Here is a 27,072-nt window from a genome sequence, read left to right on the forward strand (position 1 = left end):
CCAAAGGAATTATCTGTGGCACAGAATTCTGACTCATTAGGGGTGCAAGGAGCCTCAGAGGGGCCCCCACTCCTTCTGTGCCAGACGGGGAAACAGAGGCAGTGACCGCTTGACCCTGGTGATCCATCCGGATAGTGACAGAACCTGGGGCTCACCTGGACCCTCCAGTCCTCAGAGCGACCCTCTTTGCATTCTGCCTCCCCCCAGACATTAAGTCTCTCTATAGAGATGCTGGCTCGCACACTTAAAACATCAAATTCCTTGCTCTCGCTCCTCAAGTGAGTAACCTGTTTCCACTGTTTACATTAGCTGGAAATTGAGTTGGGAATACTCCGCACTCTTTTTTTTTTTTTTCCCAAAGGAGATGTATTTTGATCCAGTTTCCCAGCCTCAAATGCATCCCTGCTTTGTCAGGGCTCGTTGGTTAAAACTTGGTTCTCAGAAATTCTCAGAGCCACAGGAGGAGCTTCAAGAAGAGTTCCAGGCAATCCCTGGGTGTTTTCTTTTCCCAGGCGCTCCTGAAAATGGTAGCGTGGTCAGATCACATTGTTCCTCATGAGAAATGGCCTATGAGGTCATATTCTTGACCATGAACTTGGCCCCAAAGGAGTCACAGAAGTGAACCCAGAAGGTGTGACAGGAGTGGGCAGATGACTCTTGAAGAGTCAGCTCCAGCTTTCAGGACCCCCTCACTGGCAGCAGTGAACTTGTTCTAAAGTGGGGATGGGGGGCCAGGACCATCCCCTCACCCCTGGGCAAGTCTTCTGTGACCCCCCAGCTGCTAGAGATGCTGTAAGGGTCTAGGTCAGTCTGAGATGTAGCCTAGACGATGAGACTGGAAATAAGGCAAGCTTGAGAAAGAGGCAGAATAAACCAGGGGAAGAGCAGAGAAGGATGGGAGACACATCTGGAGGGCAGGGAAGCTTGTACTTACCAGGGCCCGGGGCCTCCCTGGGGGCAGGTGCTGGCTAAACCCTCAGCTTCCTCACTGGGGGGCTCACAGGAGCCAGTGGTCTCCAGCCAAAGCCGGTGCTGGGACCACAGTCACCCTCGACCCACGAGGAGCGGTGGGAACAAGATGAGGCTTGGGCAAGTTTGAGACTTCAGGATTCCAGCTGGTGCACTCCCGGCTTCTTTAGCCTTCCTTACCCAGAAGAGATTCAAAACCTTTTGTAAAGCTATCCAAGCATTTCTGTGTCTAGCTGTGTAAACAACCAGAAAACCATCCCCCTCTGAAATACTTAAAATGCTGGATACAGGATAAAAAGGCAGGCATCAGTACAGATGAAGTTGGAAGGAAAGGGAAGTGCCAAGAGGCAGGCAGAGGGCCTCATGGGGGGAAGTGGAGATGGCTAGGGGGCCCCCAGTGAGGCTCCTCTGTCCACTGGGTGCCGAGAGTGGGGGAGCAGCATCACAGCAGAGTCTCATAGTCCAGGTAGCCTTTCCCGAACGAATCTGCCTGGCATGCACCTGCAGTCTCTTTCCCGCTCCTCCTATTTTCTGAGATGGATCCCCTTGCACTTGACCAAGAATGGCCACAGTTCACCAGCATCAATCAATGCTCCAGAGTGCAAGGACCTCCTGAGGCCCTGAAGGGGTGGTAAAAAGTACCAAAGCTGATGCATACACTTGTAACCGGGCACCACCCTGGGTCTGCAAGCCCTGCCCTGTGCAAGGAGCGCCGGATATTGGTGCTTCAGCTCAGCGGTGATGCTCTGCATGCAAACTCTTGCAGAGCAGCTTAGCACACAGAGCATCAAGTTCCCTTTATTTACCTTTCCCCTTTCATCTCCTTCTATGGCCACAGCATGCATTGTCCCCTTGAGGATGAAACAAAGACTCTTGGATGGTAATGCCTCCTGTCACCCAATGAGCAAACGCACATACACACACAGGAGTCCACGCCTTGTCTATTTCTCAGTGTTAGAAATATCCGGCAGTGAGAGAAGTCACGCTCCAGGGCCCAGTGGGCCCCGAGCACCCTCTCTTCGTGTTCTCCACCCTTGGAACAGGTGCTTCCTGACGCCGGCCTGGCACTGGGAATTCCACTCTCTCTGAATTCATCCCATTGATCTTGGGAGCCTTGTCTTCTGCTGGTGTGTCTGTGGACCATCTGCCTGGTTTTAAGGATGAGAAGGAAAGGATGTCCACGTCTAGCACAGCATTGTGACATCTTTGAGAGAAAGCAGCATCTATCAGAGAAGATAATGGAAAGAAATGGCAACCCACTCCAGTGTTCTTGCCTGGAGAATCCCAGGGACAGCAGAGCCTGGTGGGCTGCCGTCTATGGGATCGCACAAAGTCGGACATGACTGAGTGACTTCACTTTCAGCAGCAGAATCTATCAGAGGGGCTTCCCAGGTGGCGCCCACGGTAAAGAACCCATCTGCCGATGCAGGAGATGTAAGAGGTGTGGGTTTGATCCCTGGGTCGGGAAGATCCCCTGGAGGAGGCCATGGCAACCCACTCCAGTACTTTTGCCTGGAGACTCCCATGGACAGAGGAGCCTGGTGGGCTACTGTCCATGGAGTTGCAAAGAACTGGACATGACTGCAGCAACTCAGCACACACATACATACACACACAGCATCCATCAGAGGTAAGACAGTGTTTTAGTTTCTTCAACATTATGCAGACTTATAGGGGAAACATTTGCATTAAATTTTGCCAACTTTTTCGGAGAAGGCAATGGCACCCCACTCCAGTACTCTTAATTACTGAATACCCTATTCAACTTTTCCTTTGAAAAGGTGTATTAAAATGACTAATTCTATTTTTCTAAAAATTTTTGGAAAATGGGCTAAAAGAGATGCTTCTAACTACAAGAGGAACTGGTATAATTAATTTTGATTATTTTATTATCATATAATTAACTTGATACTAGTTAAAAGCACTAGATACTATTGGTAATAGTTTGGATAACCTCATCCATTCCAGCACCCTTGTAAAATTCTTAGAGAATGTAGTTGACTATAGCTTCGATCCCTGAGTTGGGACGATCCACTGGAGAAGGGCATGGCAATCTGCTCCAGTATTCTTGCCTGGAGCATTCCGTGGACAAAGGAGCTTGATGGGGTTCATGGGGTCACAAAGAGTCAGACACGACTGAGTGGTGAACACTTGCACTTTCATAAGGACTAGTAATGTAAGAGAGAAGAACAAATCTGACTCCATGTTGGATTGGTTTCTTTTACTTTAACTTTTGTATTTTACTGCTTTTGCTACAAAGGACAGAAATGGTATGGACCTAACAGAAGCAGAAGATATTAAGAAGAGGTGGCAAGACTACACAGAAGAACTATACAAAAAATATCTTCAAGACCCAGATAATCACGGTGAGTGTGTTCACTCACCTAGAGCCAGACATCCTGGAATGTGAAGTCAAATGGGCCTCAGGAAGCATCACTACAAATAAAGCTACTGGAGGTGATGGGATTCCAGTTGAGCTATTCCAAATCCTGAAAGATGATGCTGTGAAAGTGCTGCACTCAATATGCCAGCAAATTTGGAAAACTCAGCAGTGGCCACAGGACTGGAAAAGGTCAGTTTTCATTCCAATCCCAAAGAAAGGCAATGCCAAAGAATGCTCAAACTACCACACAATTGCACTCATCTCATAAGCTAGTAAAGTAATGCTCAAAATTCTCCAAGCCAGGCTTCAGCAATATATGAACCGTGAACTTCCAGATGTTCAAGCTGGTTTTAGAAAAGGCAGAGGAAACAGAGATCAAATTGCCAACATTTGCTGGATCATGGAAAAAGCAAGAGAGTTCCAGAAAAACATCTATTTCTGCTTTATTGACTATGCCAAAGCCTTTGACTGTGTGGATCATAATAAACTGTGGAAAATTCTTCAAGAGATGGGAATACCAGAGCACCTGACCTGCCTCTTGAGAAACCTGTATGCAGGTCAGGAAGCAACAGTTAGAACTGGACATGGAACAACAGACTGGTTCCAAATAGGAAAAGGAGTGTGTCAAGGCTGTATATTGTCACCCTGCTTATTTAACTTATATGCATAGCACATCATGAGAAATGCTGGGCTGGAGGAAGCACAAGCTGGAATCAAGATTGCCGGGAGAAATATCAATAACCTCATATATGCAAATGACACCACCCCTATGGCAGAAAGCTTGTCTCTTGTTCATTGGACTGTCTTATGATGAGCAGTATGAGCTCAGACTCAGTGAGAGTAACACATCCTTTTGTAAGGATCTGGTTTCCAAGGGTTTACTTTTAGCAAAACTAAAACAAGATTTAACTCATGTCTCAGTGTATGGATCATTTAAAATATTTTTTGATGATTAATCAATGTGTAACTTTTAAAACAAATGACTCTAAAGAAGTTCAAAGGATTGAGTTACTATATTGATACTCACTCCACCATTGTTTATGTATTTATAAAAATAATACTTATTCTATGAGAATTCTTATAGAAGAATATTTTTATGAATTCTTATATATTTATGTTTCATGAAATATATTTAAATGAATCATTTAATCACTTAATAGTTATTGTCAATAGTTAGAATATGTCAAAAAGATCTTTTGCAGTTACTTAGCTTATGATAAACAAGCTAGATGTCAAATTAAAGCTATATGAGAGGTCTAATACTTTGCCCAACTTTTTAAGGTGTATGTGAACAGCAAAGTTCATAAACCCCTCTTAACCTCTGACCTCGAGCACTCAACTAATTCCCTTACAGTAAAAAGACAAAGATGGTTCTACTGAGTTTTTAAAGAATTCAGTGGAATTCTATTTAAAAGAGGCATTCCTTGAACAGAAGAGCACAGAAAGTTTGAAGAAAAAAAATAATAATAGGTATATTAGGCAAATAGGATCCAAAAGAACACTTGGGTAGTTATATTAATAAGTGATAAAGTGAACTAAAGCCAAAGTTATTGCAAGAAATGAAAGGATCACTTCAAAATGATAAATGTTTCTACTCAGAAGATATGCTAAGTTAGCTAACATGCTAACTTTCAGATCAGATCAGATCAGATCAGTCGCTCAGTTGTGTCCGACTCTTTGCGACCCCATGAATTGCAGCAAGCCAGGCCTCCCTGTCCATCACCAACTCCCGGAGTTCACTGAGACTCAAGTCCATTGAGTCAGCAATGCCATTTCATGCAAAGATGAGCTTGATAAAGGACAGAAATGGTATGGACCTAACAGAAGCAGAAGATATTAAGAAGAGATGGCAAGAATACACAGAAGAACTGTACAAAAAAGATCTTCAAGACCCAGATAATCAGGATGGTGTGATCACTGACCTAGAGCCAGACATCCTGGAATGTGAAGTCAAGTGGGCCTTAGAAAGCATCACTACGAACAAAGCTAGTGGGGGTGATGGAATTCCAGTTGAGCTATTCCAAATCCTGAAAGATGATGCTGTGAAAGTGCTGCACTCAATATGCCAGCAAATTTGGAAAACTCAGCAGTGGCCACAGGACTGGAAAAGGTCAGTTTTCATTCCAATCCCAAAGAAAGGCAATGCCAAAGAATGCTCAAACTACCGCACAATTGCACTCATCTCACATGCTAGTAAAGTAATGCTCAAAATTCTCCAAGCCAGGCTTCAGCAATATGTGAACCGTGAACTTCCTGATGTTCAAGCTGGTTTTGGAAAAGGCAGAGGAACCAGAGATCAAATTGCCAACATCCGCTGGATCATAGAAAAAACAAGAGAGTTCCAGAAAAACATCTATTTCTGCTTTATTGACTATGCCAAAGCCTTTGACTGTGTGCATCACAATAAACTGTGGAAAATGCTAACTTTGCATACATCTAATAGCATGTTTTGGGCTTCCCTGGTGATGCTACTGGTAAAGAATCTGTCTGCCAAAGCAGGAGACATAAGAGATGCAAGTTCAATCCCTGGGTTGGGAAGACCCCCTGGAGGAGGGCATGGCAACCCACCCCAGTATTCTTGCCTGGAGAATCCCATGGACAGAGGAGCCTGGTGGGCTACAGTCCATGGGGTCACAAAGAACTGGACACAGCTGGGCGTCTGAGCACACAATAACATATTGCAATGTAGAACAAGAAACAGGGGACATAGTCACCAATGTAATCAAGGCTCTATCAGTAACAGATTAAACAGACCAGAAACCAATAGGAGTACATGTATCTATACAAAGAATACAATGAAAAGCTTAATTAACATCTTGATCGTGTGTCAAACACTGCATCCAAGGGCTGGGATGGTGTTCTTCTTAGGCACGTACAGAGTATTTGTTAAATCGGCCATGCACAAACTCAGCAAATAAGGCTGATAAATTCCAAAGAACTGTCGTTCAGTTCACGTTCTCCAGCTGTCATTAAATTAAATTAGAAGTCAATAACAAGCAAGACTAATAAGATGCTGTGCTTTTGGAAATAAAGTCATGTCTAAATAATTTGTCAATTAATGATCCAAGATCATGGTTAGATAACTCTTCGAGTCGAACCATAATTTAAAGGCGACAAATCAAACCTTGTGGGATGAAACTAAAGGGATTCTTAGGAAATTAGTTCTGAATTTATTAGAAAAGAAAAAGGAGACAGAAACCGAATGAGAGAAACCTGCACTTTAAGGGGAGAAAGCAACAGAAATGATGCAAAGAAACAGAGGCAAAGAGACAATAAAGACGAAAGCAGAAGGCAATGAATGGGAAAACAGTAATGTAACAAAAAGGAGTAAGCGGATTCTTGGAAGATTATTGAAACGGACCAACCACTAATGAGATTAGCATAGTTGAGAAGAAAGGTAATTTAAATGAACAGTGTGTGTGTGTGTGTGTGTGCGCTCCGTAAGTCACGTCCATCTCTATGTAGCCTGGCAGGCTACTTGGTCCATGGGATTCTCCAGGCAAGAATACTGGAGTGGGTTGCCATTTCCTCCTTCATAAATGTAGTATTAGGAATCAAAATGTATACATAAAAGTGTGTGGAGATATGAAAATATAATAAACATAAACTTATTTTATAATATATAAATTCATACCAGTAAACTAGAAAATCTAAATGAAACAAAGTACATTTTTTTTACTAAAAAAAATGTAACTTTCAAAAAAATGGCTTAACTAGAAATAGAAAATCCTGAATAGTCCTATAACTGTTAAAGAAACTAAATTAGTAGGTAAAAGGCTTCATAAAAAAGAAATACTAGATGGAAAAAATGAAGTGTTTTCACCATGTGCTTTCTTAAACATTAAAAGATAGATAACTCTAACCATACAGAGAGTGGAAAAAGGAAATATTCCTTTAAAATTTTAATTAATTTTCTAATTCGTTTTAACTGAAGCGTTGTCAATTTACAATGTTGTTAGTTTCAAGTATTCAGGAAAATGATTCAGTTCTTTTTCATATTTTTTCCATTATAGGTTATTACAAGATATTGAGTATAGTTTCCTGAGCTATGCAGCAAGTCCTCGTTGTTCATTTATTTTATATGTAGTCAGTTCAGTTCAGTCGCTCAGTCGTGTCTGACTCTGTGACCCCATGGACTGCAGCATGCCAGGCCTCCCTGTACATCACCAACTCCGGGAGTTTACCCAAACTCATCTCCATTGAGTCAGTGATGCCATCCAACCATCTCATCTTCTGTTGTCCCCTTCTCCTGCCCTCAATCTTTCCCAGCACCAGGGTCTTTTCAAATGAGTCAGCTCTTCACATCTGGTGGCCAAAGTATTGGAGCTTCAGCCTCAGCATCAGTCCTTCCAATGAATATTCGGGACTGATTTCCTTTAGGATGGACTGGTTGGATCTCCTTGCAGTCCAAGGGACTCTCAAGAGTCTTCTCCAACACCACAGTTCAAAAGCGTCAATTCTTCGGCACTCAGCTTTCTTTATGATTCAACTCTCACATCCATACATGACTACTGGAAAAACCATAGCCTTGACTAGACGGACCTTTGTTGGCAAAGTAATGTCTCTGCTTTTTAATATGCTGTCTAGGTTGGTCATAGCTTTTCTTCCAAGAAGCAAGCATCTTTTAATTTCATGACTGCAGTCACCATCTGCAGTGATTTTGGAGCCCCCAAAATAGTCTGCCACTGTTTCCATTGTTTCCCCATATATTTGCCATGATGTGATGGGACTGGCTGCCATAATCTTAGTTTTCTGAATGCTGAGTTTTAAACCAACTTTTTCACTCTCCTCTTTCACTTTCTTTTTTTTTCTCCTCTTTCACTTTCATTAAGAAGCTCTTTAGTTCTTCTTTGCTTTCTGCCACTAGGGTGGTGTCATCTGCATTATCTGAGGTTATTGATATTTCTCCTGGCAATCTTGATTCCAGCTTGTGCTTCATCTAGTCCAGCATTTCTCATGATGTACTCTGCACATAATTTAAATAAGCAGGGTGACAATATACAGCCTTGATGTACTCCTTTCCCAATTTGGAACCAGCCTGTTGTTCCATGTTTGGTTCTAACTGCTGCTTCTTGACCTGCATACAGATTTCTCAGGAGGCAGGTAAGGTGGTCTCGTATTCCCACGTCTTTCAGAATTTCCCACAGTTTGTTAGTTAGTAACAAGATAGATGGGTACATTTAATTTTAGAGGTGTGTTCAGAGCTCAAGGGGGCAGAGAGAAAGGAGGGATTTTATGGGTGAGAGTGTTGCAAGAAAAGTCTTTAAAAAAGATAGACTGGGTGTTGAAGGATGAATAGGAGTTTACCAGGTGGCTCAATGAAGGCAAGAAGGGGGAAGAGGCTTTCACAGGGACTTGTCCCCGCTGTGTGTTGGAGACACCTGGGGGAGCCTTGGAGGAGAAGGTGGCTGAAGAGCAGAGTTTACCTGTCTGCTTTCACTGTGTAACCTTCAGCTCTCTCCTTTAGTGCCTATAGCGTATTCTAATCATGAGAAATCGGCCTCTGTCTGGGTCCATAGAGCCAGTGAAGACAGGCCGCTCTGGAGTTGGGGGCAGGGAAGAACCCACAGGCGCCTGTATAAGCCCAGGCCCACACTGTGGAGCTCCTGGGTTCTCACCTCCAACCACCCCCCCAACGCTGCCTCTCACCTGGGCCCCTGCGTTGACCTCTCTCCCTCTCCTAGCTGTCGGCCACAGTCAGTGACCAGCTCATCCGGGCCTGCCCAGATTTAGCTCTGAACGTCCTAGCACATCCTTGATTTCTCCACGCTGCCTTTTCCCTGCAAGCCCTTAGCACTCATGTCCTCTCCGCCTGGGACACTCTCCCCCTTAGATTTCCACAGCTCATGGCTTCCCTGTGCAGGCAGGTTCTAACCTCACCTTCTCAGAGAGACCCTCCCTGACTCCCTGCCTCACCTGTGCCCCCCCACTTCAGAACCTGCTTCCTGCTTCCTTTTTCTTCTCGCCCACCCCACCCTGACCTGGGTACTTTCTCACTTAGCCCCTGTCTCCCACTCACCTGCTTGCAAACACATGAGAGCCAGAGCCTGCTTCACTCCCTGCTGGTGCATAGCGTGAGTTCTGGAAGACTCAAGACTGTGTGCTCACTAATGATGAATGAATGAATGAGTGAATGCATGAATGCACCAAATCCAGCCAACTGGCTCCATTAGGGTGGCTAAGGAGGAGAAAGGGTATTATTTCTCTCCAGACCCATCCCCTCCAGCCCTCCCAGCCTCCCAGGTGGGCTCAGGGAGCCCTGCTCAGAGGGCCAGACGCCCTGGACTTAACTCAGCAGACGTCTTGCACATCACTCTCTGAGTGTCTGGCTTGGACTGAGCTCAGGAAGCCTCAAAACTTTGTGCTTTGTTTACAGTCCTATGGTCTTGGGTCAATGCAAACCCCACAGCCCTTTCCTTTCATTATCTGGAGTTTCAGGGGTGACGGCTACACCTCGGAGATACGAATATCCACAGAATTAACCTCGGAAGGGAGAAATAGAGTTAGGGGATGTTTTCCAGTGACTGATGCCCTGGTTTTGGAGACTGTCGGTCAGCCTGCGGGCAGGCCGACGCGCGGCCCGCTGTGTGATCACTGCACCACCAGGTGGCGCTCGCGCGTCTTTCAGAGATGGTCAGACGGACCTAGGTTGCTTTCGGTCACTGCTGTCCAGTCAAAGCTATGGTTTTTCCAGTAGTCATGTATGGATGTGAGAGCTGGACTATAAAGAAAGCAGAGCGCCGAAAATTGACGCTTTTGAGTTGTGGGGTTGGAGAAGATTCTTGAGAGTCCCTTGGACTGCAAGGAGATCCAACCAGTCCATCCTAAAGGAATATTCCTTGGAAGGACTGATGCTAAAGCTGAAACTCCAATACTTTGGCCACCAGATGTGAAGAGCTGACTCATTTGAAAAGACCCTGATGCTGGGAAAGATTGAAGGTGGGAGGAGAAGGGAACGACAGAGGATGAGATGGTTGGATGACATCACCGACTCAATGGACATAAGTTTGGGTGAACTCCGGGAGTTGGTGATGGACAGGGAGGCCTGGCATGCTGCAGTCCATGGGGTCGCAGAGAGTTGGACACGACTGAGCGACTGAACTGAACCAAACTGACAGTGCTGAGCGGTCACCACAAACGTCACGTAGGGAAAGTGCTGTCGCTGGGAGACCTCAGGCCACACCTCGGGTCCCCACCATCTCGGAGGAGCTGCTCCTTGACTTCTCCTTGGACCTGGGATCAGGGGCCGTGGCAATGACTTGAGCCCCCGTGCCTTTCCAGCTTCTAGGAGAGGGTGTGTGATAAGCCAGTATGTCTTGACCTGTAGAGACAGACCTTGGAAGGTGTCACCAGAGGCCTTCTCTTTTCCTGAAAGCAATAGCAACTCGGCAAACTGACTCTTGGCTTTGTAGGTAGCTCAGTGGTAAAGAATCCGCCTGCAATGCAGGAGACATGGGTTGGATCCCTGGGTCTGTAAGACCCCCTCGGAGAAGTGTTAGTTGCTCAGTCGTGTCCAACTCTTTGCAACTCCATGGACTGTCCTGTCCATGGGATTTCCCAGGCAAGAATACTGGTGTGGGTTGCCATTTCCTTCTCCAGGAAAATCTTGTCGACTCAGGGATTGAACCTGAGTCTCCTGTATTGCAGGCAGATTCTCTACCGCTTAAGCCAGCAGGGAAGCCCTTGGAGAAGGAAATGGCAACCCGTTCCAGCATTCTTGCCTGGGCAACTCGAAGGACAGAGAAGCCTGGCGGGTTACAGTCCATGGGCGTTCCCAAAGAGTCAGATAGGACCGAAGCGATCAAGCTACAACAGCAAGCTGGCTTTTAGACAGTTTCTGCGTCCTGCTCCTGAATAAGTATGCCACTGTTACCCAACCCCCGAATTCTCATTGCTAGCGTCATCTTCAGGGCGAATGCCTCTGCAGTCCCCACGTCCGCGGTTGATAGAGCACTAACCCTGCCCGAGGCGTTTGTCAGATTTCCTGAGTGTGACTTGGATCTCACGTGTGGTCCTTCAGACCAGCAGCAGCAGCAGCATCCCTGGGAGCTGGTTGGAATGCAGAACCCAGACCGACTGCTTCACCACGTGCATGTCAGCACCTTCCCAGCAGACTTGTGTGCACCGGAAAGCTTGAGGCTGGCCGGGGGTGCACGGTCTGAGGGTGGTGAGCTAGGCTGGTGATGCCTGCAGCCTGGGGAACTGACAGGCTGGTCAATACTGAGAGTGTGCTATGCCACCTTCCTCTAGGCACCGGTCCTGCTGCGGGTCAGGTGTGTGTCCTGTGACCCTAAGGAGCTCATGGACGGGTGGACAGGTGGGCTCCAAGTTTCACTGCTCCTGTCCTCCGGCCCCTGTTGCCCCCTGCTGCCAGCTGACGCTGGGCACCTGATAAATCCCTGGGGAATGAAGCATGAACTCGGATGGACAATGGCAGGGCCCCGCGGAAGTGCCGAGGAGGGCTCTGAGCATGCGCACGGGGCCCTGGGTGCCTGGGGTCGCCGAGGGCACTGCAGGGTCTGTGAAGGGGCCGTGTCCAGGGCTGGCCTGGAGGGAGGTGACACATGAGTGCGTGAAACAACAGGGGCGCGGAGGGGTCGGCCTCGCTGCCAGAACAGGGGCTCTCCGTGGGCAGTGTTCTCCCACCCTCAGGGACCCCGGGCTCCTCTGATGGCACTGGGTGGTTAAACTCGGGGAGCATAGCTACTGCCCTAGAGGGCAGAGGCCAGATATGTGGCTGCAAAACACCCTCTGCCGCACTGGACGGCCGCCCAGCAGACAGCGCAGCTGGGAGCAGCGTCACGTTGGAGGGACTGAGCGGGGACGCAGAGGGCTTCTGTCCACTCTCTGGCGCTTTCCAGTCTTTTGGTGCCTGCGTCCTCTCCCCCACCTCCACTTTGCCCAGCACTGGGGCCTGCGACCTTATGCAGACGGCCTATAGTTCTGGTCCCGGGGACTGCAGGGACAGGGCTCCTGGCCAGGCCGCGCCTGCATCCGGGAGCTCCGTCTGTCCAGTGGCAGAAATCCGCTGTTGATTCGAGTCCCTTTCCCCAGAGGCCAAGACGGCGGTGCCCGCCTCCTTGCCGGCCTTGGACAATTGCTTCTGACGGCTGGACCCGTGCCTCCCGAGGCTAAAGGCAGGCTCTGAGCTGCTGCTAGGGGTAGAGGGGTGGGGACGGGGTGGGGGTGGGGGCGGGCTCCTGTGAACACAGCCCAGGCCGATGGCTTTTCCATGGCAACAGCTCCGCACTGGATCTGCTCCAGAGGGACACAGGGCACAGGCAGCCTGTGCCCTACCCAGACAGCAAGTTGGCCGAGAGTTTATTTTCAATCCATTGGGGGAAAAGCAGTAATGTTGCTCAAGAGGACCAAATCCTTGGGTTTGTGAAATACTGGTGCTTTTATTTGCCCTTTCATTTGGGGTCCTTCTCCTAGCCTTTCCCATCTTTCTCTCCCCTTTTGTTATTGTTTGTATTAACATTTTATGCTTTGTTTTTCATATGGTTTTATCCGGATTAGGCTGTTTTCCATAATATCTTTCTTTAGTAGATTTCTCCAGAATACATATATTCTGTTCATCTTATTTTTATTTGACTGTTGTAAGATTGAAAGGAGATCCAGCCAATCCTTCCTAAAGGAGATCAGTCCTGAATATTCATTGGAAGGACTGATGCTGAAGCTGAAGCTGCAATGCTTTGGCCAACTGATGCGAAGAGCTGACTCATTTGAAAAGACTCTGATGCTGGAAAAGATTGAAGGTAGGAGGAGAAGGGGATGACAGAGGATGAGATGGTTGGATGGCATCACCGACTCAATGGACATGAGTTTGAGTAAACTCTGGGAGTTGGCAATGGACAGGGAGGCCTGGCATGCTGCTGTCCATGGGGTTGCAAAGAGTTGGACATGACTGAGCAATTGAACTGAACTGAAGTGAAGCTCCATGAGATCAGAAGTTGTGTTTCTCCATCTATCCACTCACCCATCTACCTACCAACCTAAACATTCATTCATCCAATCATTTATCCAACCATCATCCATCCATTCATGCATACATGCATCTATCCGTCCACTCATTTATCTCCCAACCCATCCATCTGTTTATCAACCCATTCATTTGCTCATCCATCCATCAGCTCATTCATCCAACCAGCCAACCATTCATCCACCCATCCATGTTTCTATCCATTGTTCCATCCATCCACTCTTTTATGTCCCCACCCACCTACCTATTTATCAATCCATTCCTTTTCTCACCCAACCATCAGTTCATTCATCCAACCAGCCAAATGTCCAGCATCCATCCATTCATTTGTCTCCCAACTCACCCATCTCCAAAATCATTGCAGATGGTGATTGCAGTCATGAAATTAAAAGATACTCCTTGGAAGAATGGCTATGACAAACCTAGAGAGCATATTAAAAAGGAGAAACATCATTTTGCCAACAAAGGTCTGTCTAGTTAAAGCTATGGTTTTTCCAGGAGTCATGTATAGATGTGAGAGCTGGACCATAAAGAAAGCTGAACACTGAAGAATTGATGCCTTTGAACTGTGGTGCTGGAGAAGACTCTTGAGAGTCCCTTGGAGACCAAACTTTTGAGTTTGAGTCCCAAAGGAGGTCAAACTAGTCCATCCTAAAGGAAATCAACCCTGAACATTCATTGGAAAGGCAGATGCTGAAGCTGAAGCTCTAACATGTTGGCCACCTGATGTGAAGAGCCGACTCATTAGAAAAGACCCTGATTCTGGGAAAGATTTAGGGCAGGAGGAGAAGGGGGCGACTGAGGATGAGATGATTGGATGGCATCAGTGACTCAATGGACTTGAGTTTGAGCAAACTCCAAGAGATAGTGAAGGACAGGGAAGCCTGGCATGCTGCAGTCCATGGGGTTGCAAAGAATTGGACACCACTTAGCAACTGAACAACAAAATGTGGTCTGGTCTCATTTCTAATGAAGAAGTAAAAGTGGAAGTGATGGGATGAGGTCATTCAAGGCACTGAGGCTGTCTGTGTCTTTTTTTTGGGCCACCTGCTTTGGGGAAGACTATCTGCCGTGTTGTGAGGATGCTCAAGCAGCCTAGTGAGAGATCCACAAGAAAAGGAACTGAGGCCTCCAGCCACCAGCCATGTGGAAGCGGATGCTCCAGCCCCATCAAGCCCCTGGGCGACTGCAGTCTCCTGAGCCAGAACCACCCAGCTAAGTAGCTCCTGATTCTTGACCTACAGAAACTTCAAATCAAGCTTCTGTGAATTTAAGAAAATTGAAATAGTTTCATGCATCCTCTCTGACCACAATGTTCTGAGATTAGAAATCAGTTACAGTGAAGTAAGCCAGAAAGAAAAACACCAATACAGTATACTAACGCATATATATGGAATTTAGAAAGATGGTAACAATAACCCTGTGTACGAGACTGCAAAAGAGACACCGATGTATAGATCAGTCTTATGGACTCTGTGGGAGAGGGAGAGGGTGGGGAGATTTGGGAGAATAGCATTGAAACATGTATAATATCATGTATGAAACAAGTCGCCAGTCCAGGTTCGATGCACGGTACTGGATGCTTGGGGCTGGTGCACTGGGATGACCCAGAGGGAGGGTAGGGGAGGGAGGAGGGAGGAGGGTTCAGGATGGGGAACGCGGGTATACCTGTGGCGGATTCATTTCGATATTTGGCAAAACTAATACAATATTGTAAAGTTTAAAAATAAAATAAAATTAAAAAAAAATCAGTTACAGGAGACAACATGTATTTCTCGTTTCATGCATTAAGTTTGGGGGTAAGTTGCGGTACATCAGTGGATGACCAGTACAGAAGCTCTGTGCCCTTGTACAAGTGAATTAAAACTCTGGTGTCTCTGCTTCCTCACCCCCATAATTAGAGTGATAATAATGGTGTCTCCGTCATAGATGATCAATAAGAGTTTTGTGAGTTAGTCCATATGAGGTACTTAGAACAGCGCCTTGCACGCAGTAATCGCTCAATCAGTGGTCATTAGTTTTAAGTATCATTAGTAACCATTGCATGAATTTTGGGCAAAGATGGAAGAGAGGGGAAGAAATAGAGTTCTTGCTGGATGAAAGGAAGGTGGGAATCGACACTTATCCTAACCAGTTGGTGAGCCCCGCCAGCACAAGGGTGAGGATGTCTGTGGGCCGGTGAATGAATGAAGGTGTGTGACCGTCGCCGTGGAGGACTGGGATTGGGCTGAGCCTGCCCTGTTTCTCTCAGGACATTCTCCTGGCCGCCGTCTGCACCGACTCAGAGATCAGGCTCTCTCACCTGCTAAGCTTGGTTGAAAGAACCCTATCTAATATTGACCTTAAAAAGCTTTGCCAAACATCCTCATTACTCATAGGTTTGAAGCAGCTGAGTATCTGTGAGCACCAGTTCCCTGGGAAGCCCTGAGTCAGCAGAAGAGCCAGTTACTGTGGTGAGAACTTTGATTAAAATTCTTTTTTGACTCCAGCTAGATATTTGTATATAAATGAATGGTCTACAGTGAATCACGTTCCCCTCCCCCCACACACACCTTCCAAAATGAAAGCTAGATGTGTAGATTCTATTCAGCCTCTCAACTGGTTTCCCCTACTGGCTGGGAGTGTATATAAATAACAGAACATTCTTACTTGTTCTTTACTCATTCCCCCCTTCCCCCACTTTGGAGGGAAAAAAGTGTGTGAAGGTAGAACTCGGTGCAGAAATTCCTGAGGAAGCAAGCCCTCTGGGGATGCATCAGAGAGAAACATTTGCCCAAGAACGATGTGCATGAAGGTAGCAAAACTCTGCTCATCACAGCCTGTGACCTTGGGCCAATCAGCCAGGGCCCTGGAGAGCAACTGATGATGTGGATTTCCAAGGGGCGCCCGCAGGAAGGGGAACTCAGTGTGCGTGCCGATGCTGTCACTGCTGGTCTCATTGGACTGCCGCCAAGGGTCTGCCCCTTCCGGTCTTTAACGGGGCTGACTCTCTGACTTGCACCTCTCGTGACTCCCTAGCATGTTTCAGCTCCTTCCCCACAACACCAGAGTTCTCAGACCTCAGGGATCTCCAAGGATGCTCACTGTCTGACCCACAGAGCAGTTCACCAGCCAGCTCCAGGCACCGTGGGGCTGCCATTGACATCGATGACAGCTCATTGTATAAGTCGGTTTGGTGGGGGCCAGTCTGCCCAGATAATGTGGTCAAGCAGTATTCTGGATTATATGTGAGGGTGTTTCTGGATAAGGTTCATACCTGAATGATTGAACTAGATATAACAGAATGCCCTTCATGATGTGGGGAGCTCATGCAATTAAAGGTCTGAACAGAACCAAAGGGTGGAGAAGGAGATCCTCTCAGACTGAAACCAACATAAGAACTCTCCTATGATTAGTGATTGTCTTCCCGCTGGGTCCCTGGTCCTCTCTCTCGGGTCTGGACTTGGACTGGAACCACACTCTTGGTTCTCCTGGGTGTCCAGCTTGCAAACTGTAGATCCCGGGACTTTTCAGCTTCCATAGCTGTGTGAGCCAATCCCTTACAGTAAGTCTCTTTAGCTACCATCTGTTTCTGTGGGTCTATCTGTGAGCTATTATCTATCTATCTACCCATGTGTCATAAAGAAGGCCGAGCATCAAAGAATTGATGCTTTCGAACTGCTGTGCTGGAGAAAACTCTTGAGAGTCTCTTGGACAGCAAGGAGATCAAACCAGTCCATCCTAAAGGAAGTCAACCCTGACTATTCACTGGAAGGAGTGCTGCTGAAGCTGAAGCTCCAGTACCTTGGCCACCTGATGCGAAGAGCCGACTCATTGAAAAAGACCCTGATGCTGGGAAAGACTGAAGGCAGAAGGAGAAGAGGACGATAGAATATAAGATGGTTGGATAGCATGACCAACTCAATGGACATGAATCAAAGGAAACCCAGGGAGATAGTGGAGGACAGAGGAGCCTGGTGTGCTGCAGTCCATGGGGTAGCACAGAGTCGGACACGACTGAGCGACTGAAATGACTGACCGACCCTGTTGGTTCTGCTTCTCTGGAGGGCCCAGACTAATACACACGCTACACAGAACACTGCAACCAGCATCTCCATCACCCTTCAGAGCTTCTTTAACCCACACCTCTGGAGCCTCAGGGCTCACTGAAGAGTCCCTTCTCCAGAGCAGGCAGCATTTGCTGTTTCCAGCAGATCTTGTGTTTCTGCAAAGCTTCCCACCAAGAACACTCAACTGAGGATCTTGTTGGCTGTGCACCTAGAGCTGACTGCAAGATTCCCAAGTGACCTCAAGAAATCTGTCTGATGCCTGTCGAGGCCTAAATAGCTCAGTCCCATGGAAATAAGAATGCCAAGGCTGAGCTTTCCTCTTGTCTCGCTAAGTCTCCAGGGGTTGAGAGTTTTCAGTCCTTGACTTTTCCTAGGAATTTTCATTTGATGCAACGACTTGAAATTCTCAAACGAGGGGAGGAAATTCCCCAGGTGTCGACAGGTACAATGTGATCTGAGTGGAGGATGATCCAGAAATAGCCAGATAGTAATTTGGTAACTTCCAAAGTGGCTCAGTGGTAAAGAATCCTCCTGCCAATGCAGGAGACGCAAGAGACAAGGGATCGATCCATGGGTCTGGAAGATCCCCTGGAGGAGGGCATGAAGACCCACTCCAGTGTTCTTGCCTGGAGAATATCATGGACAGAGGAGCCTGGTGGGCTACAGTCTATGGGATCCCAAAGAGTCAGACACGACTTAGTGATTGAGCACAATTTGATAACCGTCCACGTTTCTCTGATTGAATTCTTCTCTTCATCTTCTGCGGATAGTTCCTATGTTGGTTTCAGTCTGAGAGGAGAGTGACAGGTACTCATTGGTGAATTATCAGTGAATAGCACAGGATTCTGCACTGTCCCGAGCAGAATAGAAACCTGTAATTTGATCAGGAGCTTCTGACAGGTGCATGCCTAAGCCTGCTGTCTTCACCCTGATCCATCCCCCAAGGGCTTGCTTCCTCAGGAATGTCTGCACTCAGTCGGATTCTTCACAACCTTTAGTGATGTCAAAAGGAAAACCAGGAGCAATGTTATCTCATCTTGTTGCTTCAACTTTCTCTTTGTGAATGTATATGTGGCTGGTGAATTATGCTAGTGAAGTCAGTTGGTGACAAAAAAATAAGAAAAAAAAGAGAAGGTGAAGATGGTGTTTTCTGGAAAGTCAAGGCTCCAGGCAGACATCCTGGCCAACTGAGACCAGCATCCTTGGAGCTCCTGTGTGATCGGAGGTCAGGGCATGCCCTGCGGGTCTCGGATGGCTGTTGAAGGGCACAGGTACCTGCTGCTCTATTTCTTTATTTAGGGGAAAGAGGTCTGGTATGCCCACATTTTGGGGAGCTGACTGGAGCCTGGTGCTTTTCTATCTTGTTGGTTTCTTTATTCCACAAATAGTGTGTGTTTAGATGGTCTCCGAGGAGACAGCAGAATGTGAGGGATTATTTGGAGGGATGGTGTGTTCGTTTCCCATGTCTGTCATCACAAATCACCGTAAACTGGGTGGCAACATAAATTGATTCTCTTGTAGATCCGGAGGCCAGAAGTCTGAAGTGAAGGTGTCAGCAGGGCTGAACTCCCTCTGAAGGCTCTAGGGGAAGATCCTTCCTACCTCTTCCAGCCTCGGGAGCCTCCAGGAGTCCCTTGGCTTGTGGCTGCCTCACTCCCATCTCTGTCTCCGTCTTCAGTGGCCTTTTCCTCTGGGTCTGTGTTCTCTTCTCCTCTCTTGTAAGGGCACTCGTCATAGGATTTAGAGACCACCTGGGCAATCCAAGATGACCTCATCTTGAAATTCTTAGCTTTCTTACATCTTTGGAGACGGTTTTTCTAATAAGGTCACATCCAGAGGTACTGGGGCTTAGGGCGTATAAGCATCTTTCAGGGGTGGGGTCACCATTCAACCCCTTACAGGTGGCTTGGCGCCTCAAGCGGTGACCATAGTGGTCCTCTGTTGACTCGAGGATGCTGAAAAGGCTCCATCTATCTCTGCAGCTTGCTGGGAAGGGGCTGCAACCCCAGTGGCTTTCAGGAGCTCTGAGCAGTGGGAGCAAATGCCGGGATGCTTCTGGAAGCAGCCCTTGGGGATGGTCAAGCCAGACTGCCCACATCCAGGCTTGCCTTTCCAAGTAGATCCTGCTTGCTCCCACCCACTGCTTCTCATCTCTGGGGAACATCCCTGGAAACGTGTGTCCTCTGAATCATACAGCCATCCTTTTCCCATTATCATTTTTTCAGCTGCGTGTTCCCAGAGGGAGGAAATCAGCTACAAGCCATGCCCCCACCCCACTCCCCAATCCACATACAAGCATGAAGCAACAGGAAGAAAAGCTGTATATGCCCAAAACAAGGGAGCCAGTGTCACAAAGGTGGCTTCCCCGGTGACAGACGTGGCTGCAGAGGCCAGCCAGTGCCACTTGGTTGTTGAGAAGCTCCCATTCCTGGAGGGATGTTTCACGGCTCTTGCTTTTTAAAAAACAGCATCATCCTTTTCCTCCCATCACCTCCTCCCAACTCCTTCGCTCAGTCTATTGGCTTTTCTGCCGTTTCACGAGCACATTGCGGATAATACTTCTTAGCTGTGGAACCTTGGATGCACGGTCCCTGCAAGGGTGGGGATGGCCTGTTTGCCCGGCTCAGCGTGTTTGCTCGTTTGCAGGAAGAGGGAAGGCAGGCCCAGAGCCTGGTGGGGTCAGAGGAGAGGGGCAGGGAGGCAGCCAAGGCCAGGGCAGGAGCGGGCAGAGCTCTGCTGGGGGCTGAGAGCGGCCGGGCTTGGGAAAGGCTGCTCAGCACATTTGGCGACTGGTCTGGACCTGGGATAGGGGGGTGTTCTTTGCTGATGTGCTGTGGGGGAAGGAGCCACTGCCTGGGTGGGCAAACAGTGTGGGGCTGGCGGAGGGGCGGGTAGGGAGAACCAGGCCCCGGGGCACAGCTCCCCGAGGGCCTGAGATGGCCAGTGATCGTGTCTGTGGGAGGCTGACGTGCACAGATGGGAGATGTTCCCCATCGAAGCTTCTTCCACAGTGAACCAGCTGGTCTCCAGTCTTAATAAGAAGTTAAGACCCTTCCTCTTATGATTGTCTTGGTTTGCCGGGGCTGCCGTAAGAGAGTCCTTCAGACTGGGGGCTTCAGCAGTGTAGAGCTGCATCTCACAGGTCTGGAGTCGGACATCGAGGCGACCTCAGCTGCGTTTCCTCTGAGAGTGGTGATGCCAGGTCTGTTCCAGGCCCCTGTCCTGGCTTCTGGGGGCTTGTTGCAATCACTGGTGAGCCTTGGCTCCGAAATGCACCACCCCAGTCTCTGCCATCTTCTACCTGTGCCGTTCTTCCTGAGCCCCTGTCTGTGCCCAAATGTACCTTCTTATAAGGACAGCAGGCTTGTCTGTCCTCTAGGCTCGGGGTCGGCAGTCCTTTAGGGTCAGGGTCCACCTGATTCTAGCATGAGCTCATCCTAACTGATTACATCCACAATGACCCTATTTCCAAACAAGCACGCATCCTTAGGTTCTGGGGGCCAGGATGTCACCATCTGAATTTTGGGGGGATATAGTTTAACAGTAATAATTATAAAAAGTCATGTTGGCATAAGCAGCTTAAGAGGCCTTGGACTGACATTTGAAACTATTACTGTAACCCACAGATTAGGAATATTTACTATTGACTTGTGTTTTTTTTTTTTCCCGAAGAGGGTCAGGCAAAACTACATGGTTCAAAGCTGTGTGTGTGTGTGCGTGTGTGTGCATGCTCAGTCACGTCCAACTCTTTTGTGACCTCATGGCGTGTAGCCCGCCACGGTCCTCTGTCCATGGAATTGTCCAGGCAAGAATACTGGAGTGGGTTGCCATTTCTTTCTCCAGGGGATCTTCCGACTCAGGGACCAGATCCGGGTCTCCTACCTCACAGGCAGATTCTTTACCCCTGAGCCACCTGCAAAGCCGATGAGCACTCAGAGCAGCAGAGAGAAAAGTGGATTATTCAGAGGAGAGTGTTAGGACAATTAGCTGGTCATCTGGAGCAAAATGCAAGCTGGCTTTCCAGCGGAGTCCAGCTGGAAAGTCCAAGATCTCAGTCTAAAAGGGAAACTGTTAAAAGGACTGTAAGAAAGCAAAGCAGGGTTGTTTCATGTTAATAACAAAAGAACAGGGAAGGCCTAGTCTTCTGTTATGCTTCCCTGGTGGCTCAGTGGTAAAGAATCTGCCTGGCAGTGCAGGAGACACGGGTTTGATCCCTGGTCGGGGAAGATCCCCTGGAGGAGGAAATGGCAACCCACGCCAGTATTCTTGCCTGGAGAATCCCATGGATCGAGGAGCCTGGCGGGCTCTAGTCTTTGAGGTCCCAAAGATTCGGACATGGCCGAGCAACTAAACAACACTTATTCTTATATTACTAAACCCTAAACACACCTATGACATAAAACTGAGATCTCATAAAGAAAAACACTGATAAGCTTTACTACATAAAATATAAATATTATAAAAATATTCAGGCTAAAAAAAAAAAAAAAAAGTACTGTTAGCAAAGAAAGTCACGAGGCAAAGGGCAGATTGTGAAAAATGTGTATGTGCACAGCATGTAACTGCAAAGGGCTAATGTTCTTTATATGAAACAAGCCTTTCCAAGCCAATAAGAAGAAGCTAAAAATGCATTTGGAAAACTGGGCAGAGGGCAGAAAAATTAGCAGCAATAAATGTATTAAAACATGCTCAACACCCCTCTAAGAAACACAGATGATGCCTGGTTCCCACCTATCCTGCTGGTAAAGATCAGTGAGTTCTTATATCCAGCGAGGGTGAAGGTACCTTTCCAAAGGCACCCGCCCCTCTGGAGGAAGGTTGGTAGTCGACACAACCTCCAGAGGGCAATTTGGCAGCGTCTTTAAAAGCGAAATACCCATACCCTCTTTTGTCCCATCAATCTCACTTCTAATAATCTATTTTATGGAAGTCAAAGAGTTTCCTTGCAGTGCTGTTCGTAACAGAAAAAATGTCGGATGCTACCTAAATATTCATCAACAGAGGACTAGCTCTATAAATGATCGCACATCCATAAAACGGACTCTTATTTTGTCGTTTAAAAGAACACGTGAATGCATACATAGATTACATTTTGAAAAAGCAACTAACCAGGGGCAAAAACCATATGCTTCCATCTGTGTAACAAAATATAAATATGTATTAACGCACGTGGACATATGCTTGAATAAGTATGGAACATTTCTGGAAGGCGTACAACTGGCTGAGTATGCCTGGCTCTTGGCAGAGGCAACGGAAAGGGAAGATGTCCTGTTCATCATATATTCTTTGATGCTATTGGAACTTCTTACCACGTGTGACTATGACTTGTAATGTAAAAAGATCGAAATTAAAATGAAAAAAAACAAAACGAGGAACCAGATACTGATCCTTCCCTGGCGATAAAATGATTTTGCTCTGGGCAACTCTTATGTGCACACAGCTGGGGACACTGACAGGCAACATTTAATTGCTTTAGATGGAAGCGAAGAAAGAAAGAGATTCATCAGCTTAATCAAACTGGCAGTGTAGGCGGGGGATTAGGGTGTCTGTGGTCTGGCAGGGCAAGAGTTCCTGTGATTTAACAAACAGGCCCTGAATCAGGCGTTTCGACCTCCGCACACCCTCCCCGTCTCAAGTTAGATGCTCCCGGGACTCAAGGGGCTTCCCTGATGGCTCAGTGGTAAAGAATTCGCCTGCCAAGGCAGGAGACACAGGAGACTTGGGTTCGATCCCTGGGTGGGGAAGGTCCCCTAGAGGAGGACATGGCAACCTGCTCCAGAATTCCTTCCTGGGAAATCCCATGGACAGAGGATTTTGGAGGGCTACAGTCCCCAGGGTCGCGAAGGGTTGGACACGACTGAGAGACAGCACATGTGGGGAAACAGGATTAGACAGGAGCCTCCATCTTGGTTCTCCGGCCCCCAACTTCTGGGCACCCAGATGCTGGGACACAGCTGCTGTGGGGAGCGAGGGGTGAGTGTGGAAATGAATGGCGGGGAGCAGTGGCTGAGCCTTGGCAGAACCTGGAGCACATGTCCTTCTGAGAGGCCAGCAAAGCCATGCTCCTGAGAACACTCGGCCGGATGAAAGAGGAGAAGGAGACCTCCAGCATGCTGGTCCCCTGGTCCACGCCATTTTCTTCCAGGAAGTACTTAACACCGCCAGAGGGCAGGGTACCTTCTAGGACATGGAGGGTGGGTGATGCATGGGATGTAGGGCATTGTCCAGGCCCTTGGAAGTGCTTCAGGGGCTGGCTTGCATGAGAACGGTGTGCATCGTCCTGGGGACAGGCTGGGGTGGGGCCCTGGAAGGCTCACACCCAGCTGGGGTACCAGCTGCCGCCTCCTCCCCACAGGATTATGCCCTGCGGGGTGGATATTCCAGGGTGACCGAGGTTTTCCCCTGTAAGCGGCAATGGAAATGAACAAACGCTTTTAGGTTGAAGCCACACGTCATTCTCTAGTGTGGCCAACACTGCCCTTTGTTTTTAAGCAAGACGAAGCTGGGCATCATCCCAGTGTGTTCTCGTGTCCCCGGGGCAGTCTGACGGAAACCTCAACTCCTCAACTGCTCTTCAGTGCAGACCTGACCTCGGGAGACTGGAAGCCGGAGGAACGTGGGCTTCTTTCCCAAATAGCTCCCTAAGGCGGCTCTCTGGGCTCTTTTTCTTTGATGCGTGGATCCGGGCTTCCCTCACTCGCTGCTTTCCATCAGCCAGCTGTTTTGCAAACCCGTGTCCTGCCTTTATTTACTGCTTCTGTTTCTGGTCTGGGAACCCAGTCAACCCACCTTCTTAGGATTTCTGATTAGAAAAAAGAAAGAAACAGGCCCTTGCGTATCTTCATGTCAGCCTCAGCGCCTGTGCTAAAATGCGAGTCTGCGTGATCAGTTATTTCCGACTCTGTGCGACCCTGTGGACTGTAGCCCACCAGGCTCTTCTGTCCATGGAATTCTCCAGGCAAGAATACTGCAGTGGGTTGCCAGTTCCTCCTCCCGGGGATCTTCCCGACCTAGAGATCAAACCCATATCTCCTGTGTCTCCATGGGAAGCCTCTGTGTTAAAATGCTCCAGGTTTAATGAGTGGACACTCTGACCTCTTGTGTGGTTTCATTTCTACCTCACTTTTGGGTTCTTAGTTGGATTCTGGAATCTAGATGGATCAAATTGCCAGATAAATAAGTGTCAGATGATTAAAAACATTTTTTTTAGTGCTATTTGACCTTATTAATTCTGGATGATTTAAATTCTGTGGTTCTTCTTCATTGAGTCCTACTGTCTAAGACGGAAGGCAGCCCTCTGGTCTGACCTGGTTCAGGTATGGAACCCCTGATGAGAAACAGACAGCTCTCCATATTTAGTTTAGCTCATATTTTTGGTGATGGCTTGGCAGACAAGAGTTTTTTATGTTCCCTCTATAGAGATAGTTTTAGAACTAATGTGTTCTAAAATTACCCGGATTATATATGATGGAATTCCCAGCTCATTTGGCTAAGGTTCATCCTAAGAATCACCAGCTAATAAGGAGGAGGCATGCTTTTTCTAACTTGACATTTTCAGGAGTTTGAACCATCTGTCATTTCACAGGTGAGGAGAACCTCTGAGCACTAGAGAGATGCCAAGATTTAAAAAAAGCAGACTTTTTTTTTCTCTATTGTCTGCAATACTTCAGATTCTATGCTAAGTGCTTTTATGGAATCTCAGTTTGCAATCATCAGAATCAAGCCAAGGAGGTTATTCTCCTCTCTCATCAGATTCAGGAACTGGGGGTCTGACTGAATCAGATATCTTGGTCGAGGACAGGGCAGGGTCAAGATGTGAACATATTTTCTGATTGCGAGAGACCACAGCTCTCCCTGGTGGAGTTCACCCTCTTGGTCAGCCTAACGCAGGGTGAAACATAACCCACTGCTGGTGCCAAAGGCTCTCCCTGACCCGACTTTAGGAGGTTCCCCTGAGTCCTCTCTCCGGTGAGGCCTTGACCCTTGGACTTCCCTCTCTGTATTGCCCAATTTTAGCCAAATGTCCTCCTAAGCTGGGTTAGCCAGAACACCATCCTCCTCCGTATCCTTTCGCCTCTGGTACCCGAGCTGCTTCTCGGTCCTCACCACTCCCTAGCTGACCTTTGATCGCCCTGGCCTGCCTTCTGTGAGCGTCCTCTTGGGTTGGATACGTCGGCACGCTCCCTTACCCCGGCTGTTCCCGCTCAGTACTTTTCCATCCTCAGACACCTTCCGTCTCTACCACCTTGGCTGAAAGTCCCTACTGGACCACACTGTGTTTGGAGTGAGCGCACTTCTATGCGGAGCTTTCTTCCCCCTATTGTGATCGTTCTGATTAAAATCTGCTTTTACTGCTCTCATTACTGCCAGGCGCTAGTTCTTCCTGAACTCTGGCAAGGCTGGTTCCGGGACATCGAATTCTACTGGCCAAACAGGTGGGGGAGAGGGCTGCGGGTCATCAGATAAGATACCCGAGGTTATTCTCTAATGGGACCCGTCTGTACCCATACTTGGCTGGAAACCAGACTTGATTGCTTAGTAAGTATTTTTCTCTTAGCCCTACAGTCTTAGAAAAGGCGTTTAATAGACACAGTGACATTATGGGTGGAAGTATTGGCTAAAATATTAGACCCAAAGAGAGAATGCTATAGGTCAAATAGAGAAATCTTTGAGTATATACTGAGCTAATGTAATTCATTTGTAGTCAAGATATCATCAAATATATGCATATAGATTTATATAATGTGTATATATGTTTATATATATATTTATGTACATATAATGAGCATATGTGGGCTTCTCAGGTGGCGCTAGTGGTAAAGAAGCTGCCTGCCAATCTGGGGGGCATATGAGATGCAGGTTTGATCCCTGGATAGGAAAGATCTTCTGGAGGAGGGCATGGCAACCCACTCCAGTATTCTTGCCTGGAGAATCCCACGGAAAGAGGAGCCTGGTGGGCTACAGTCCATGCGATCACAGAGTCGAACATGACTGAGTGACTTAGCATGCAGGCATGTATGCATATGTATAATATATAGCATTACATGTTTCATTATGGTATGTTATATGTTATGTGTTATCATATACACATGGCTTCTGTGGTGGCTCAGCTGGTGAAGAATCCGCCTGCAATGTGGGAGATCTGGGTTTGATCCCTGGGTTGGGAAGATACCCTGGAGAAGGGAAACGTTACCCAGTCCAGTATTCTGGCCTGGAGAATTCCATGGACTGTATAGTCCAAGGGGTCGTGAAGAGTGGGACACGACTGAGTGACTGTCACTCTCACTATTGTGTACATATATTCTTTTTTTCCTGGCTGCTCGGCTTGGCATGAAGAATCTTAGTTACCTGACCACGGATTTAACTTGTGGCCCCTGCAGCTGAAGCACAGTCTTAACCACTAGACTTCCAGGAAGGTCCCATATAATATATTCTTTCTGTTTTGATTAATTAATTTTTAACTGGAGGACAACTGCTTTACAAAGTTGTGTCGCTTCTGCTGCTTAACAACATGAATCAGCCGTCACTGTACGTACGTCCCCTCCCTCTTGAACCTCCCTCCCACCTCCCACCCCACCCCAGCCCTCTAGGTTGTCACCAGAGCACTGAGTGGAGCTATACACGTATTTTTGAGAGGACAGTTAAAGTGAGTGAGACGTCCTGCTTGGGGAAGAACTGTCAGGGTCCCC

The 27,072-nt window shown here is 47.6% G+C and overlaps 1 protein-coding gene across 1 annotated transcript in view; it reads right to left on the reverse strand.

Annotated features, from left to right (window-relative positions):
- KCNJ6 (potassium inwardly rectifying channel subfamily J member 6) overlaps positions 1–27,072 on the reverse strand; it is a 331,426-nt gene that overhangs the window by 41,124 nt on the left and 263,230 nt on the right. The window lies entirely within an intron of this gene.

The sequence above is a fragment of the Bos javanicus genome, chromosome 1 (assembly GCF_032452875.1).
Source record: "Bos javanicus breed banteng chromosome 1, ARS-OSU_banteng_1.0, whole genome shotgun sequence".
Lineage (NCBI taxonomy): Eukaryota > Metazoa > Chordata > Mammalia > Artiodactyla > Bovidae > Bos > Bos javanicus.